Consider the following 18,072-nt stretch of genomic DNA (forward strand, 5'->3'; position numbering starts at 1 on the left):
AGATGGCTTCCCTGGGGAATTCTATCAAACGTTTAAAGAAGAAACAATACCTATTCTACTAAAGCTGTTCGGAAAGATAGAAAGAGATGGAGTAATTCCAAACTCGTTCTATGAGGCCAGAATCACCTAAATTCCAAAACCAGACAAAGACCCCCCACCAAAAAGTAGAATTATAGACCGATGTCCCTGACAAACACAGATGCAAAAATTCTCAACGAGATACTAGCCAATAGGTTCCAACAATACATTAAGAAGATTATTCACCATGACCAAGTGGGATTTATCTCCAGGATGCAAGGGTGATTCAACACTCATAAAGCAATCAGTGTGATAGATCATATCAACAAGAGAAAAAACAAAAACCATAGGATCCTCTCAATAGATGCAGAGAAAACATTTGACAAAATACAGCATCTATTCCTGATCAAAACTCTTCAGAGTGTAGGGATAGAGGGAACATTCCTCAGCATCTTAAAAGCCATCTATGAAAAGCCCACAGCAAATATATTCTCAATGGGGCAACACTGGGAGCCTTTCCCCTAAGATCAGGAATACAACAGGGATGTCCACTCTCACCACAGCATTCAACATAGTACTAGAAGTCCTAGCCTCAGCAATCAGGCAACAAAAAGAAATAAAAGGCATTCAAATTGTTTCTTGGTTTCTTAACTAGAGACCAAACTGATGGTTACTAGAGGGAAGGTGGTTGGGGGGATGGGGGATGGTTTAAATAGTGATTGTGATTGAGATTAAGGAGTGCACCTTGTGATGAGCACTGGGTGATGAATGGAAGTGCTGAATCACTTACATTGTACATGTGAAACTAATATTACACTGTATGTTAACTAATTGGAATTTAAATAAAAACTTAAAAAAATACTAATAAATAGATTCTGGTATAACTTAACAGCTTAGATAATGACACCATTTAAAAATGCGACAATGTGCTGAAATCTGTCCTTTGTTTTGCTCCTTGGATATTCATCCTTAATGCTTTCTCTTTTAAAATTCAGTGACATTCCTATTTAGAAGATCTGTAAGGTGAAAGCTCAAATAGTAAATTTTTAGTATAGCTATCAGACATAAAAATGATAATATGTAAAGATGGGCAATTTACTAGCACTATATTCCTCATTGGGGATTTTGTAAACATCTGAATAAGGCAGCAGGAAAGACATCTAAACTACTTTAGTGTTAGGGAAAATAACAAGATAAAGAAAGCAGAAGAATAGTACATCATGTTTGGAAGCTTATAAATTAGATATCACTATTAGGTCACTGTTGTTCAATAGAGCTGGTTTAGGTGGTTGTATCAATCATTGGTGATTACACCTGTCACTTAAGATCCAGTCTGCTTCTGTCTGAAAGAACTGCAGGAATAAAATCTCATAAAAGATACACTAACCGTAGTGTAATCATGAATTATTGAGCATTGGCAGAACTTAGGGATATTTGGACGCTCTTCTTGATATTGGAGCACCTCCCCCTTACCCTTTCTCCACCCCACACTGCCAGGATCCCTGCTCTGCTCAGTTTCTTCTCTGAAGCATTTGTTTTGTTTTGTTTTTATTTATTTATACATGAGAGGCAGAGAGAGAGGCAGAGACAGACACAGGCCTAGGGAGAAGCTGGCTCCCTGTGGGGAGCCCAGTGTAGGACTCCATCCCAGGACCCCAGCATCGCTACCTGAGCCAAAGGCAGACGCTCAACCACTGAGCCACCCAGGTGCCCCTGAAGCATTTAACATATTGCTTTAAAGAACTGTTTGTAGCCCATGTCCTTCTATCAGAATTTAAGTTTCATGGTGTTGAGGACATCGCCTAGCTGAGAACCGTGGCTTGCGGTCAGTTGTTAAAAGAATGGATGGAGAGCAGAAAGGATAAAAACTTCCATTTGCTTTGACGAGGATGGAACTGGAGAGTATTATGCTGAGTGAAATAAGTCAATTGGAGAAGGATCATTATCATGTGATTTGACTCATACAGGCACTATAAGAAATAGTGAAAGGGATTATAAGGGAAAGGAGGGGAACCGAGTGGGGAAAAGTCAAAGAGGGAGACAAACCATGAGAGACTCTTGACTCTGGGAAACAAACAAAGGGTTGCAGAAGGGGAGGTGGGGGGGGGGAGGGGGATGGGATAACTGGGGCACTGAGGGGGGCACTTGACAGGATGAGCACTGGGTGTTATACTATATGTTGGCAAATTGAATTTAAATAAAATATTCTTAAAAAAAGAATGGGTGGAGGGATGGATGAAATGCAAATGAATGAAACAAGGCGTGGATGGAACAATTTCTCCCGTCTGTGCTACCTTCATTACACAGTTTGTAGCCGATCAGCGGCAGATCTGTACAACCTTACAACCTCTTCCTCACTAACGAACTGACATTTGAGGGATAGAAATGACACTTTATATCTCTGCTTTCCCTGCTTACCTGTGCCTTTCCCCCAGCAACTTCTGTGATCAGTGGGAGCAATGGGCTTTGTATTTCTCCTCTAATATTGTTTTTCTCCCACCAGATGGCACCATGCCTCCAATAGTTAAAGCCATAGCTAGTTTAGATTGGTTTCCTTTGTTCCTCTCTACCCGATGTGAGTCTTCGTACTTAATAAATGGGTTCCAGTTCCAAGATATACAAACAGTAATGGCATGTGCTGAACTAATAACCCTCAATACTACTTCTCTAAGATGAAAAAGCAGCTGAGTTATATTCTATTTTATGAAACATTTGTAACAGCCAAACACAAAGGCGGTATAAACACTGGTTCACAAAACACCAAAGAAACTTGATTTACACGAAGATAAAAGTAGAAGTGAAGTATTACCAACATACCTACATTGCAAAACTAAAGTGATAAAAAGATGACAAATAAATCAGGGGCTGATATGGAATATATGTATATATATAAACTCATGCTATACCTTTTACACAATATAATATACCAGCTAAATTGCCAGAAAGTTGAAGTCAGGTTTGATAAAAATGACTTCTGTGATGTCCACCATAGGGGCAGCCCAACTATTGGAACATTCATGGAAGTTCTATATTCACAGAAGAGAAAAATGTCATCACTGCTCTTACTTCATGAGAGAGACATGTGAGGTGTAGGTTTGCACTATTTGGTTCCAAGTGCATACAGACATACAGAAGAAATACAGAAATCCTCATGATTTTTCCTTGACCTACAAACATACTTAACAAATCTTTGATTTACTTGAGAAAGTGTTTTCAGAGTAGTTGTTACGGCTCCCAGTTTTTACTAAAATAACATAGAGCACAATCAGCAATGGGAAAATCTCAGAGGTTTCAAAAATGTCTGAGCCATCCCTGGGTGGCTCAGTGGTGAGTGTCTGCCTTCGGCTCAGGTACCGGGGTCCAGGGATCTGGTCCCACATCAGGCTCCCCGCAGGGAGCCTGATTCTCTCTCTGCATCTGTCATGAATAAATTAAAAAAAAAATCTGACCTAGAATCCTCTATTTCAAGTATAAAACCAATGCTTCTGGAAAACTTTATGCTATATTTCACCCTGCTGTTACTCTCAGATCAAAGATTTCTTAGAAGGCAAGTCTATGGTTTCTAGATCTGTCAGCTTCTCTCCATGCATGCTTGGTTCATGAGAATAATGACTTTTAACATATTTCTATTAAATTTTCTTGCTGTCTGGAGATAAATACACTATTGTTCTTTCTTTCAGATTAATAAGACTTTTAGATTAGCCTGTTGTGAATACTCTATAGATCAGAGGTTTGATAGCTAAGGAACTTTTCATCTTCCTTGCATTTTTAAACTCAATCCATACCTTCAATGTAAAGGTAAGGGAGGTTCACTTAAACTTAATAATGAGGAGGAGAACTGGACCACCAAGACTGTCACAACGTGATTCATAAACTAGTATCAAATTTTGTCTGCCTGAATTTTAATTCAAAGAAGTTAAAAAAAATCAAAAATTGGAATTTCTTTTATAGTCAGAGGACAATGGTCATGGTAGCTAACCTTCCTTATCTGTCTTTTCTCAACAGTATTTATTGTCTAAATCACACATTTATTATTTCCTGATTATTATTCCTGATGATCACCTTGTTTTATAGCAAGGCTTCACCCAAAAAAGTATTATGTATGGATTTACTTGCACATAGCTTTAGTTTTTTCCCTTTATTGAGATACAATTGACATACTGTGTAAGACGTGCAATGTGATGATTTGCTACACATATCTAGCGCGCATGATTACCATAGAAAGAGTAGCTAACGCCTCTACTCTGTCACTCTTTATTTTGTGCTGATGGCATTTAGAATCTACTCTCTTAGGAACCTTTGGGTATATATCACAATGTCGTTAACTATATGCATCATGCTGCATACTGGATCTACAGAACTTATTCATCTTTTCTCTGGCAGTCCGTACCTTTTCACCAAATCTCTCCTTTTCATCACCTACTCGCAGCCCCTGGCAACCATCAATCTACTCTCTCTATGAATTCAGCTTTTTAAAGATTCCACATGCAAGTAATGTTCCATGGTGTTTGTCTTTCTTCATCTGACTTATTGCACGGGGCATAGTGTCCTCAAGATCCTTCCATGTTGTTGCAAATGACAGGATTTCCTTTTTTTTATTGCCAAATTACAGATATACAAATAGATAGATAGATCTATCTATCTATATATTTCCATCCATTTGTGGATGGACCGTTAGGTTGTTTCCATATGATGACTGATATGCATCATGCTACAATGCACAGGGGAGTGGAGGTATCTGTTTCAGGTTCTGATACCACTTCCTTCGGATTATACCCAGAAGTGGGATTTCTTGATCACACGGCTGTTTTATTTTTAATTTTTGTTTTTGAGGAAGCTCTATACTGTTTTTCATGTAGTCATACCAATTTATATCCCCACCAGTGGTGTACAAGGATTCCTTTTACTTTACACAGTCTCCAGTTATCTCATATTTTTATAATAATCTTTCTAACAGGTATGAGGTGATATTTCATGATTTTTATTTTTACAATCTCATGATTGTAATTTTGATTTGCATTTCACCAATGATTAGTGATGCTGAGCAGTTTTTCATTTACCTGTTGTCCATGTAAATCTGTTCTTTGGGAAAATGTCTATTCAGGTCATTTGTCCATTTTAAATAGGATTTTTGAGTATTTTTGCTATTGAGTTGTAGGAGCTTTTATATATTTAGATAGTAGCCCCTTCTCAGATGAGTTGTAAATATTTTCTCTCTTTGCATGGATGGGTTACCTTTTCATCTCCTTATTGTTTCTTTTGCTGTGCAGAAGCTTTTTTTTGTTTGATGCAGGCTTACATTTATTTTTGCTTTTGTTGCTTGTGCTTTTGGTGTCATCCAAAAAATTATTTCCAAGACCAATATCAGGGAGCTTTTCCCCTATATTTTCTTCTAGCAGTTGTACAACTTCAGGTCTGATTTAATGATCACTGTACAACCAGTTTGGTGAACTTAGCCAAGTTGTATAAAAGAACGTACTATAACACAAAAATTAGAATGGGGGTGACTTCTCAGTTTATTATAGTGACTTGATCCTTTGGATAATCATTCAGTGAAAATAATTAATAGGTATTCCAAAGGCTTGGAGATGATGACTGTATCTTATTGGTCCCTGAAATACGTGTAACTAAAATAGAGAAAAAGTTGTCAGTGGCATTTCTTTGATATCATAATTCATTGATCTCTTTTGAGCAGAGGAGCCATATTCCTAGTGACCATATATATACACAGAACACACAGAGGAATGTTGGTTTCTAGGAGAGAAAGTCTTAGAAATCTTCCTCCTCACCCAACTTCAACCCATTTCTTCTCCTGCCTGCTTTATTTCACCAGAAGAAAAGAGAACACTCACCTAGATTTCATATATAGGTGGACTGAGATGCATCTCCTGGGAGCCAAATTTCAGAAGCAGAATTGTAAAAACACCTATATGGATTGAATACATACACTCATTCATTTGTTCCATTTGTCTTTCTGGTGCTCTTGAGCGTGCTTTTGTAACTCACACGGGTAAAATATGAGGCTATGGTTTAGGCTTTGAGCTGTGAATAGACAAAAAGTTGGGTTTTGGTTTGAGTGTCTCTTGGCTGGGGCTGCACAAAAATTCACCAGTGTTCCCACTTCAGCTGCTCAGCCTTTATCTGACATTCCTAAGTGCTATACCCAGTTTGTCTCACGGTTCAAACCTATTGGTATATCCTTACTCAGCAATTGAGAATAGTTTTATTTGAAGGCAATTTTCATGGCATTCAATGTTTAATATATTCTCATGATACCAGAAGTACAGGTAAGAGAATGAATATTTGTGGAAGACTAAAGAACAACTAGACCATCGATTCCTCCACAATAAGCTTTTCAAAAAGTTACTATCACATTTTAATGGTATAAATTTGTTTTCAAATGAACTCTTATGCAGGACTCTCAGAATTAAGTGAGTTGTTGCTTATCTGGAACCTGAGAGCTTCCACTGGGATACCTTTTGAGAACCATTGCTATACCGATTCTAAAACCTCATGTTGGATTGCCCTGAATAGCAGACTGCTGCAGAGCTGGGCAAAATTGCTTTGGCTTCCTGTTGAACAGCTTTAATTGAATTTCACATTGCCAAGATTATATTGGCTTACATCGAGAGATAAGAAACAGACTTGTATTTGTTGTTTCAGTGTTGAAATTGCTATGCATTTTATTACATGGCTTGTTATAAGGACCTGAGATTTAAATTTCTTTCTAGTCTTATCATAGGGAAGAGTTTGATTATAACTGATGGATTCTGTGGATAATAGAGATGATTACATCTCTGGAAAGCACAGAGATATATATTTCTATTTCTTCTGTAAAACATAACTAGGACTTGATGGTTTGTAGTCCTCACACTTCTCGCCCATAACGTATCTTTTATGTTTTTCTTCCCTCTGTTGGTTTCTCAAATGTTTGATGAGCTTCTTTTCAACACATCGCTTCTTTATGTGTTAGATTAAGTTTCAGCCACAGTATCCTGAACCATACAATATGAGTGTGGGTACCCTCACACACACATATGAACTATGTACACTTATTAGATATATCTATGTATATTATATACTTGGTACATACTTATATATATATTTAAATACATACATATATTTATACAGAGAGCAAAATGTAAAACACTATCTCTGGTAATGACAGTATAGTGATCTTGACATACTTTTTTGTATTTTTTTAAAATAGTCTTTTAATGACATTTTATTTTAAATCATAAAAAAGTTACAATTACAGCACTTTAAAATATTCCTACATGGGATCCCTGGGTGGCGCAGCGGTTTGGCGCCTGCCTTTGGCCCAGGGCGCGATCCTGGAGACCCGGGATCGAGTCCCACGTCGGGCTCCCGGTGCATGGAGCCTGCTTCTCCCTCTGCCTGTGTCTCTGCCTCTCTCTCTCTCTCTGTGTGTGTGTGACTATCATAAATAAATAAAAATTATAAATAAAATAAAATATAATAAAATAAAATATTCCTACATGTCCCCCTTCCCCTGGCTGGCTGCGTGGAGGCCACAGGATGCCTAGGAGTTACTGCAAAAGACATGAACAAGCAGGAGCTCGTCAGAGCTCTGGCAGCCTTCCTCAAAAAGTCTAGGAGGCTGAAAGTCCCTGAATGGGTGGACCTTGTCAAGCTGGCCTGACATAAAGAGCTGGCTCCCTACCATGACAATTGGTTCTACACACGAGCTGCTTCCGTTCAGGGGTGGCGCTGGGGTGGGCTCCATGACTAAGATCTACGGGGGACGTCAGAGAAACGGGGTCACGCCCAGCCACTTCAGCAGAGGCTCCAAGAGGCCTGGTCCGCAGGGTCCCCCAAGCCCCAGAGGGGCTGAAAATGGTGGAAAAGGACCAAGATGGGGGCTGCAAACTGACGCCCCAGGGACAGCGGGATCTGGACAGAATCGCCCGACAGGTGGCAGCTGCCAACAAGAAGCGTTAGAACAAATGCTGAGTTAATGAATTGCCTCATCCGTAAAAATAAATAAATAAATAAATAAATAAATAAATAAATAAATAAATAAAAATTAAATATTCCTACATGATTTGGAAATAAATATGATAGAAATTTATCATGTGTATACTCTAAGGAAAGACTGAACTTAATATTTTTCTTTTTTTAAAGATTTATTTATTTGAGAGAGAGAAAGAAAGAGAGAGTGGGGGTGGGGGAAGGGAAGAGGGAGAGGAAGAGAGGCTCTCAAGCAGACTGTCTGCTGAGCACGGAGCCCCAAGGTGCAGCTGGATCTGGGGACCTGGAGATCACTACCTGAGCCCAACTCAAGAGTTTGATGGACACTTAACTGACTGAGCCACCCAGGCGCCCCCGAACTTAATATTTTTCTAAACACGTAGCTGATTTCTCACATCATTTTGGAGAAAATTCATAATTTCCTTATTAATATAAAATGCCAACTTTATTATATTCTAACTCATTTGTCAGAAGCTGGGAGTTGTCTAGCCCAACACCCACTCTCTGCTGCCTCCATGGAAAAAGAATTCTAATTTTCTGCGAGGCAAATTACCACATAAATGAAACTGTATACTCTGCATTCTTCCTTGCAGCAGGGTGTGATCATGTGACTACATTTGGCAGATGAGGGGTAAGCAAGATTGTTACGTGTGCCATTTGCAAAGGCTGATTAGAGGGGATTCACTTATCAAAGAGAAACCAGCTTTTTGCTTTATTGCCTTTTCTTTCCTTCTGCCTGCAGTGTGTAAATAATAGGTGGCATACTCTGGAAGATAGAAACCACACAGTGGCCACACCTACAGAAACTATACTTGGAATGGAAGCCACAGTGAAAGAATCTGGTGGAAAGCCTCTGTTTCTGATGACAACATGGCGCTGCCTTGACAGCTCTAAACTGTCTACCTCTGGATTTCTTTTATGTAAAATATAATAAATGGTGTCTATGCTATTTACAACTCTGTTCTTTTGGATTTTCTCTTATTACCAATTTCAGAACTTCTTCCAATCAGTTTGGGCTGTTTAAGTCTAATTATTGAAACACTTTAATGCATCTTTAACAATGGACAATGTAACTCTCCCACAAATTTCTTTATACTATTTTAGCCCAGTTTTTCAATTGTATGAACTTCAATAATATTTTGTAATCACAAAACATTTAAAATTTTTAATTGTGATTTTATAGTTATTTTTGTAATTATATTTTATTTTATTGTAATTATAATTGTTTTTATTATAATCAGATTACTTTTTGAGCCATATTAGGGAGAACTATTATACTTACACTATTAATTTTTCTCCATCAGAGACAAAATACCTTCATTTGCTAGTCTTTTTTGTACTCCAACGACTTTTTGTAGTTTACTCTATTTAGATTCTGCACATTATAGGGCATTTATATTTTTTGTTGTTACTAAGAATAAAATATTTTCGCTTAGATTTTTCAAATGGACTGTTGCTGGTACATAAGGTACTATCAAAGTTTGCCTTAATGTGATATTTAGACATTTTTCTGGGTTTATTTATGAGTTTTGATTATGTTTTAATTGATTCTCTTGCATTTTCTTAGTAAACAATAACATTATCTGAAAATTATAATAATTTTACCACTTATTTCCAATAGTTATTTGTCTGGGTTGTTTTTGTCATACTTTTGCATCGATTAGCATATCTAGATAATATTTGATAATGGTAATAGTGTACTCCTTGTGTTCTCGGCTTTAAAGGTAAATTCCATTTTTCTGATATTCAATAGGATGATGGTTTAAGATACTACTATTCTTTACTGTATTAGAGATGAATTGTTCTGTCCTAGTTTATCATGTTTTCCCTTGTACTGAATAGATGAAAGAAAACATTCTACAACATAATCATTTTGGAACTTCTACTGGATGAATATTAATTATTCTGACTCTCTTTCATTTTATCTTACACCTTGTCTCATCCAATAAAGATTTTTTTTGAGTTGCAGTTCCTTTTTGCTTTTCATTGCTTTAGATATTTTATTCGCCATCTACTTGAGCATGACCAATCAACATAAACTTTTACTGAGTTAATTTTTTCCCCAAATTTTCTTCAGTATCCCAATCTGATGCCTCTGTTCAGTGTTGGTTAGCATTTTTGTGGTAATAATTATAATGGAGGGTCTGAATTCCCTAGTGTTGATGATTAGAGTAAATTTTCTCTTCGTTCCCTTACAAATAGCCAAGATCTGAAGGAAGCAAGAGCTCCTTTTAAGAAGTATGGATCTTGTATTCTAAGTTTGGAAGCTTCTTTTAATTTCCTTTATCATTTTAATTCGACTTCAAGAAAGAATAAAATTTTAATTCGACTTCAAGAAAGAACTGATACATACTAGGAATTCAGCCTTATTAAGACAGAAATCAAAACCTGATAAATCCTTGATCCAGAAGGAGGAAACTTAGTATCTTTCTGAGGGTCTGTCATCATCATTATCACCACCACCACCACCATCATCACTATGATCATCTATTACTGTTTGCTTACACTTACCAAGAAGTTCAATGCTGGCTTAGCATTAAAAATGAGGTGGTTGTTTTCTGAAATTGTGTGAGTCTTTGTTTTAATCATTCTGGCCCAAATAATGGAAGATAAAAATGGTAGTTTTTTAGTTTTCCTCTGCCCAGTCAATGACGTACCACATGGGAAATGGAAAAACTGAAGTTTCTATTCACTGTTTGATATAGCAGCTATCCTGTACCTGGTAGGGCTACCTGTGTCAAGCTCCAAGCCTATTAAAAATAACCTCATGTATTTTCCATAGATGTAGCCTCTGGTACCTGGCAATTTTTCCAGGGGAAGATAATGGGATTCAGACATGCCTCTGATTATTAACCAATCTGCTGCCACTTCCAGCCTAAACCATTCTGAGTTGGAGAATGATGGTCTGGTCATGCTTCCTCAGTAGGTTACTCCTTCCCACATGGACAGGTCAGCTTATTAATTATTAATATTTTGCCCTGATCCAATTTGAACATATAGCAATCATTTCTTTTTTTTGGTAAATGTCACCATTTTTCTAGATTCAACACTGACAAAAAAAAGATCTCTTTTTTTTCCCATTGTTATGATTGCTATGTCCATAGAGATCTAAAAGAGGAGGAAGTTAAAATGAGCCTTCAAGTCACATCAGTTCATTTAGCAAATAAATATTGAGTATATTGAGTACCCACTTTGTTCTAGGCACTATCCCAGGCATTGAGATATAGTGGTAGACAAGAGAATGATCACCCTCATCTGTAGAAAGAAATCAGGCTCTTGGGATCTTACTTGGAAATTATCCTATTTATCTTAAATTTTATCTTATTTTGAACTACGTCAACTTAATGTAGCTAACAATTTTGATCTAAGCAATTTATAGATGAGTAAAAATAAAATATTTACATATAAAAATATTTCACACAGGGCCCATCATTCAAGCACAATAAGCTTACGCTATGAATCCTTAAACACTGGTTCCATTGTCTGACAATTTCTTTGTACCTCCATTCTTTAACTATGTAACATGACATATTTAAAAATCCCTGGGCCCTTGAAGAATGGTTTCACTGTTTATTGGAAACCCTAATTGCAAGATAATATCATTTCTGTATCATGTTCTTCACTTAAAAAATTGGTTGATATATATGGTAATCTCAGAATATTCCACTCAACTTTTAAATACTTTAAAAAATTGGGCAGCCCCGGTGGCGCAGTGGTTTGGCCCACATCGAGTCCCACATCGGGCTCCCTGCATGGAGCCTGCTTCTCCCTCTGCCTCTCTCTCTCTCTCTCTCTCTCTCTCTCTGTCTCTATGAATAAATAAATAAAATCTTAAAAAAAGATTTTTTTAAAAAAATAAAAAATTGATATAACTATGTTCTCATAAGCCTTAGAAGCTCCTGTGGCAATAAAAGAGACATAGGTATGTTTTAGATAGATTTATTTTTATATGCTCCTCTGAATAATTGGATGAAATTCTTACTAAAATAATATCTGTGAAGTATTTTAATCCTTATAACACATAAATTTATAGTATTAGATACAAACCAAATAGTATTATGTCATTTTGAAACTCTGCTACAGATCTCTTCCCATTTATTCAGTGTATGATTTTTGAAAAATGGCTCCAGTCTTTCTTGTTCATTTCTGTTCAAACTACAGGCTTAGTACACATAATTCTGCATTTCCTTGTCATTATCATTTCTAACAGTGGTGCTCCTTGCTGCCTTATCATATCAATATAAATGCTCCCTGAAAGTTATATAATGCACCCTTCACTTTTCTCCTGGAAATTGTTTCTTTGTCTCTTATTTAAAGTATGAGCTTTGATTCTGTCTGAATAAACTGCCACAGTGACAGCTTTGGGAACTCTGATTACAAGTCACTTACTTACAGAGAAGCTCTATTTTATTAAACCAAAGACAACATATAAATGGCCAACAAGTACGTGAAAAGATGCTTGACATCAGTGATCATTGGGGAAATGCAAATCAAAACTACAATGAGCTATCACCTCACAGCTGTTGAATGGCTATTATCAAAAAGACAAGGGAAAAATTTTGGAGAGCATGTGAAGGAAAGAGAATTCTTGTACAGTGTGATGAGAATGTAAATTGGTATAACCACATTAGAAAACAATATGAATGTTCTCCAAAAAATTAAAAATAGAATTGCCATATGATCCAGCAAACTTGCTTATGAGTTATATCAAAAGAAAATAGAATCTCAAAAGAGATATCTGCACCCCCATGTTCATTGCAGCATTATTCACAATAACTAGACATGGAAACAGAGAGATGAATGTGCAAAGACGTTGCAGTATATATATTCAGTGGAATATTATTCAGTCATCAAAGCGAAGGAATTCCTGTCATTTGCAATGACATGGATGGCCCTTGAAGGCATTATGCCAACTGAAATAAGTCAGAGAAAGACAAAAACTATATGATCTCACTTAAAAAAAAAGATATTATTTATTTATTCATGAGAGCCACAGAGAGAATAGCAGAGAACAACTTTATTGTTTGTTTCCTAATTCTGGGAATCTAACGGTTGTGGAAGGGGAAGTGGGGGGGATGGGATAACTGGGTGAAGGGCACCAAGGAGGGCACTTGATGGGATGAGCATTGGGTGTTATACCAGATGTTGGCAAATTGAATTTATTTTTTTTTAAAGATTTTATTTATTTTTTAATGAGAGACAGAAAGAGAGAGAGAGAGAGAGAGAGAGAGAGGGTCAGAGACACAGACAGAGAGAGAAGTAGGCTCCATGCAAGGAGCCTGATGTGGGACTCGATCCCGGGTCTCCAGGATCAGACCCTGGGCTGAAGGTGGTGCCAAACCGCTGAGCCACCGGGGCTGCCCAGCAAATTGAATTTAAATAAAAACAAATGTAAAAAAAGAAGAAATAAAAAATAAAATAAAAAATTCTTCTTCACTTAAAAATAAATAAACAACCTTATCGTGGTAATCATTTAAAATTATATGTGTGCATCAAATCATGTTGTATGATTTAAACTTACACAATATTATATGTCAGTTGTATCTCAACAAAGCTAGAAAACAATCAGTGATTCTCCTGCATGGCTCCCAGTCTGAGTGGAAAATGATACCAGTAAAGAAACAATTGCGATACAGCATTCAAATATTACAGGAGGTATAAGTGTCTATAGAAAGGTAGAGTAGAACATCTGAATTCACATGGTAACTACTACTTAGTAATCTGGCAGGAATTTGTCTCTGGTGAATCTGTTAAGAGCTATTATGTTAATAGCCAGATTGGAGCTGGGGAATTGGTTTCAGCTCTGGAAGAGGCAGGTATGAAAAGCCAGTCTTCTCTGGTGAGGTGGTACAATCAAAAATGTTTCTAGATATTGGGAAAATCACACCTAGTTGGCAGCCACTGCTCTATATTTTAAAAATACTTACATAACATTATATTGTATACTCCATACAGACATTTCCTAAAGATTTCTCAATTCCTTTCCTAAAGGATGATTCCATTTCTTTGAGATAAAAGAATTTAAAGTTATCATCAAAACTCATCAGTGGGAAATATTTTAAGAAAAACCGCCAACACTACTTCCCTGAAGACACTTTATTCTATCACATCCTTCACTGACCAAGAAGGATGAAACCAAGTAAGTTCTACAAAAACAATCCAGACTTATTGAAAAGACTGGTTTAGTTTTTTAGGAGAATTAACACCAAAGCTTGATTTTTTCCATAAGCAAAGTAATCGACCATATCTGCTGAGGATATTGTCATGTTCACCACATGGGCTGTAAATAGCAAGCCCAAGGACTGTTGAAATAGCCTCATTAAACCTTTGAGGAGCATTGGTTTGCACTATGCTAGCTTGCATCTTTTCATTGATAACATGTTTAAAAAATAAACAATGTTATAAATTAAATTTCACAATATGGCATCTTATTTTTATTTCTCATAGAGTTAATTTTTTTTTTTGAGTTAATTTTTATTAAGTTATTTATCAAGTATAAGTACACCACCTGGCATCCAGAATAGTGCTTTGTACTCAATAAATAACTCGTTAAAATAACTATGTGGTTACAAGATCCCATGGTATTACCAGGTTTTTTAAAGGCGAAAAAATAAATTCTTTATCAACTACTTTTAGGAGAAATTATTTGCAAGATTGTCTTCTTTAATGTCTGTAGTGAATGCCTTGATGCATAGTCTTAATGAAGCACTCATTTCCCCAGGTGCCAGGAGGGCTGGCTGCTGATATGCTTATAGCTAAGAATGTCCCAGGAATCATGCTCAGTTAAAAGCTGGGGCAGCAGCCTGAATCCAATGGTGGTTGATTTAGAAATATTTACAGACTTGCCTCAGTGTGGGGCATCTTTGAAGGGCGATCCTAATACGGGGAATGACTAAAGACTTTGTTTCAACTGCATACTAGTTCAACTTTTCCCTCTGCCCACTCCTGCTTTCTTTACTCCTTCACAGGTGCTGTTCCCCTGAGAATTCCCCTGAAAGCTTTTGTATGCAAATATTCATCTCAGGGTCCAGCCCCCCTGGGAACCTGACCTACAGCAGTTGGTGCCAGAAATAGCCATGAAAGAACAGTTTAAAATGGGAATTTGGGGATGCCTGGATGACTCAGCGGTTTAGCACCTGCCTTCTGCCCAGGGCATGATCCTGGAGTCCTGGGATGGAGTCCCACATTGGGCTCCCTTCATGGAGCCTGCTTCTTCCTCTGCCTGTGTCTCTGCCCCCCCCCCCTCTCTCTGTCTCTTATGAATAAATAAATAAAAATTTAAAAAATATATTTAAAAATAAAAAAAATGGGAATTTGGAACCGAATAACCACCTATGTGACAACCTAATATCATCACTTGTGGTGGAGTGTGGATAGCACCCAGTATGCCTGCCGCAATGTGATAGCTAAAACTTTCCAGAGGTAAGCTAGGATGAGCTGCTGCACTGGTTCTCAGTGGTGTGATACCACTCCATCCTCTCCCTAGGATATCTGGCAAAATCTGGAAACCATTTCGATAGCTGTGACCGGGGGGGTAGGGGCAAGGGTAAGGGAATGGTGCTTTTGCCATCTGGTGGGTGCTGCTATATATCCTACAATGCACTGGACACCCTCCCCCTAACATGACTCCACACCACAGAGGGTTATCCTGCCCAAGTGGTCAATAGCCTTGAAACTGAAAAGTTCCCAAGTTACTGATAGAAAGAATGTACTGTCTGATATAGTTTTTCAGGTGTTGGAAAAGTTGAGGGAAATTAGTAAGTATAAGAAAAATGGAATGAGATGGTTCTTACTGTGCAGTTTGAGGATGACCATCATCAATTTAAGGCAAAATGTGAAAGTCAAAGACCCGTTGGCAGCATATAAAGAAATTCATAGCTCCTGGAGTAAAACCTTGGCATCAGGCTCAGTGCTTAATTAAAAGGACAGTTGAACTGAGGAGAAATTTGAATTCTCAACCTAAGCAAGTATACGCTCTGCCAAGAGTAGAGCTGAGATGCAGAGCAGTGGAATGTCAGACTTGGGATACGACATTGGTGTCCACTCACTTGAAAGTCTTATAGTCTAGATCACTCTGACCTCTCTGGGCCTTTGGAAGACCTCTCTGGCTGCCCCTACCACAAGCCCAACTTGAAGATGATACAGAACATTCTGCCTTGCAAGACATCATATGCTTTCCTTAAGATCTACTACCTCCCTTCTTGATGCCTAGACCAATGACCAGTGTCATGTAACTACAAAATCTACTAGCCTTCTAAAGGAGAAAAGGAACCACATGTGTAAGCAGCAGTCACAAGATCCAGGAACATGAACAGAGCTGCACCATCAGGACTAGATCCCATGTCTGCACAAGGGGGAAAGAATATACAGTGGTCAAAGAGAGTTTATTCGTATAAGCGTACTCTCCTGTAATACAGGATATGATATTTGTAAAGGTCCTGGGGAGATACTAATCTGCTAGATGGGCTCTCAAAAGCTTGAAGAAGAGGGCTCACATTAAGTAAAGCAGAAATGCAGGAAATGGTGGGTGAAGGAAAAAAAAAAAGGCACAGAGAGATGGGAAGGCGAGAGTGGATATGCTTCATGAGGTTTCTGTTATTGTGGGATCCTAGCATCCTGGTGCTATCAGGAGGCCCAGATCTGTAATGGCATTTCCTATCTCATCCCTGGCCTAGAAGAGCTTCAACAACCCTGGTGCCCTTCCCACCATGATGCTTCATAAATAGTCATCTTCTGAGCTGGTGGATTTTTCTGACCTTATGTCAGAGCCAAGTCCCATGTTCATTCCCTGCTCCCCTATATCTAAATACTTCTTAAATAATAAAATAAAATAAAATAAAATAAAATAAAATAAAATACTTCTTAAATAATAAAATAAAATAAATAAAATAAAATAAAAAGCAAAACAAAACAAAACAAAACAAAACAAAAATCAGCAAATTTCTTGCCCTGTGCTGCCTGAGTGAGTATACCCTGAGGTTATCGTGCCACGTAAAGGGCTGGAAAACCCACCTCAAGTAGACCCAGGCTGCCTTTTCATCATGACGTCAGACAAACATGCCGTTGTTTCTTCTCTTTTAAGAATGGGGAAAAAAATTTCCCCTTGCTCTCCGTCTCTCTCAAAAATGTGTATTTTTGGACCTCATATTTCTAGGTGCTGATGTAGCCTAACTAACCTAACTTCTAAGATCAGACGAGAGTGAACATTTCCACATATTAATCTCTTATACATATTTGCAATTTTACATTATGAAATATCATTAATCCCAGTCAATAGAATCTACCAGCAGTTGAACTTTGGTAAACCTTATAAAGTTTTATAGCATTGTAACTGGATGTTTCATTGAGAAACACTTCATCATACTTTAAGTGTATTTATAAGGTTTTGAATCCTAGTTTTGTCCTTTAATTGTAAAAAAAAAAAAAAAAACAATCTCCATCTCTCTATAGATTTCTAGGGAAGTTTCTAACACCTTTTAGGAGATATTTTTATTTTATACAGTTTTATTGAAATTTGGGATGGCATCTTCTGGCAACACCACCAACCACCCCCTTCTCTTTTCTTTTTTTCTAAAGGCAGCCAAAAATGAATGAAATTCACATATTTCACTCAAGTAAACATATTTCAGCCAGAAGATATTTTGCACGTTGGCTTACTATAAGATTCAGGTGTAAGATATGTTTTTCCAGTTCTTTCAGTAGGAATTCACAGCTTTCTGCAACAAAATGCTCTCAATCTTGACAGGGAGCTGTTTGAGAGATACTATGTGGCAGAGCAGAAGGAAACAAGGTGTTTGCCACATCTCACTGAATGCAAAACGTTCCAGTTATATTGTACATTATATTCTCCAGGTGAAATAGAACAGCTATGAGCATATCCAAACATTCAATAAAACTGGAAAGAGTAAAGAACACAACAGTGTGTCCCCCCAAAATGCTTCATCTAAAAGTAAGATTAGACTGAGACAGAGATAAAAACAGAAAAATATTATGAAATACTATATTATGCAAAACTGAGCTGAAAGGAATAAAAGATCTATTTGAATATAAAATGTAGTGAAA

The 18,072-nt window shown here is 37.3% G+C and overlaps 1 pseudogene; it reads left to right on the top strand.

Moving 5' to 3' along the window:
* Positions 1 to 4,333: 4,333 nt before the first annotated feature.
* Positions 4,334 to 7,987, top strand: LOC100683851 (annotated as a pseudogene).
* The last annotated feature ends 10,085 nt before the right edge of the window (positions 7,988 to 18,072 follow it).

The sequence above is a fragment of the Canis lupus genome, chromosome 25 (genome assembly GCF_011100685.1).
Source record: "Canis lupus familiaris isolate Mischka breed German Shepherd chromosome 25, alternate assembly UU_Cfam_GSD_1.0, whole genome shotgun sequence".
In the NCBI taxonomy this organism is placed as follows: Eukaryota; Metazoa; Chordata; class Mammalia; order Carnivora; family Canidae; genus Canis; species Canis lupus.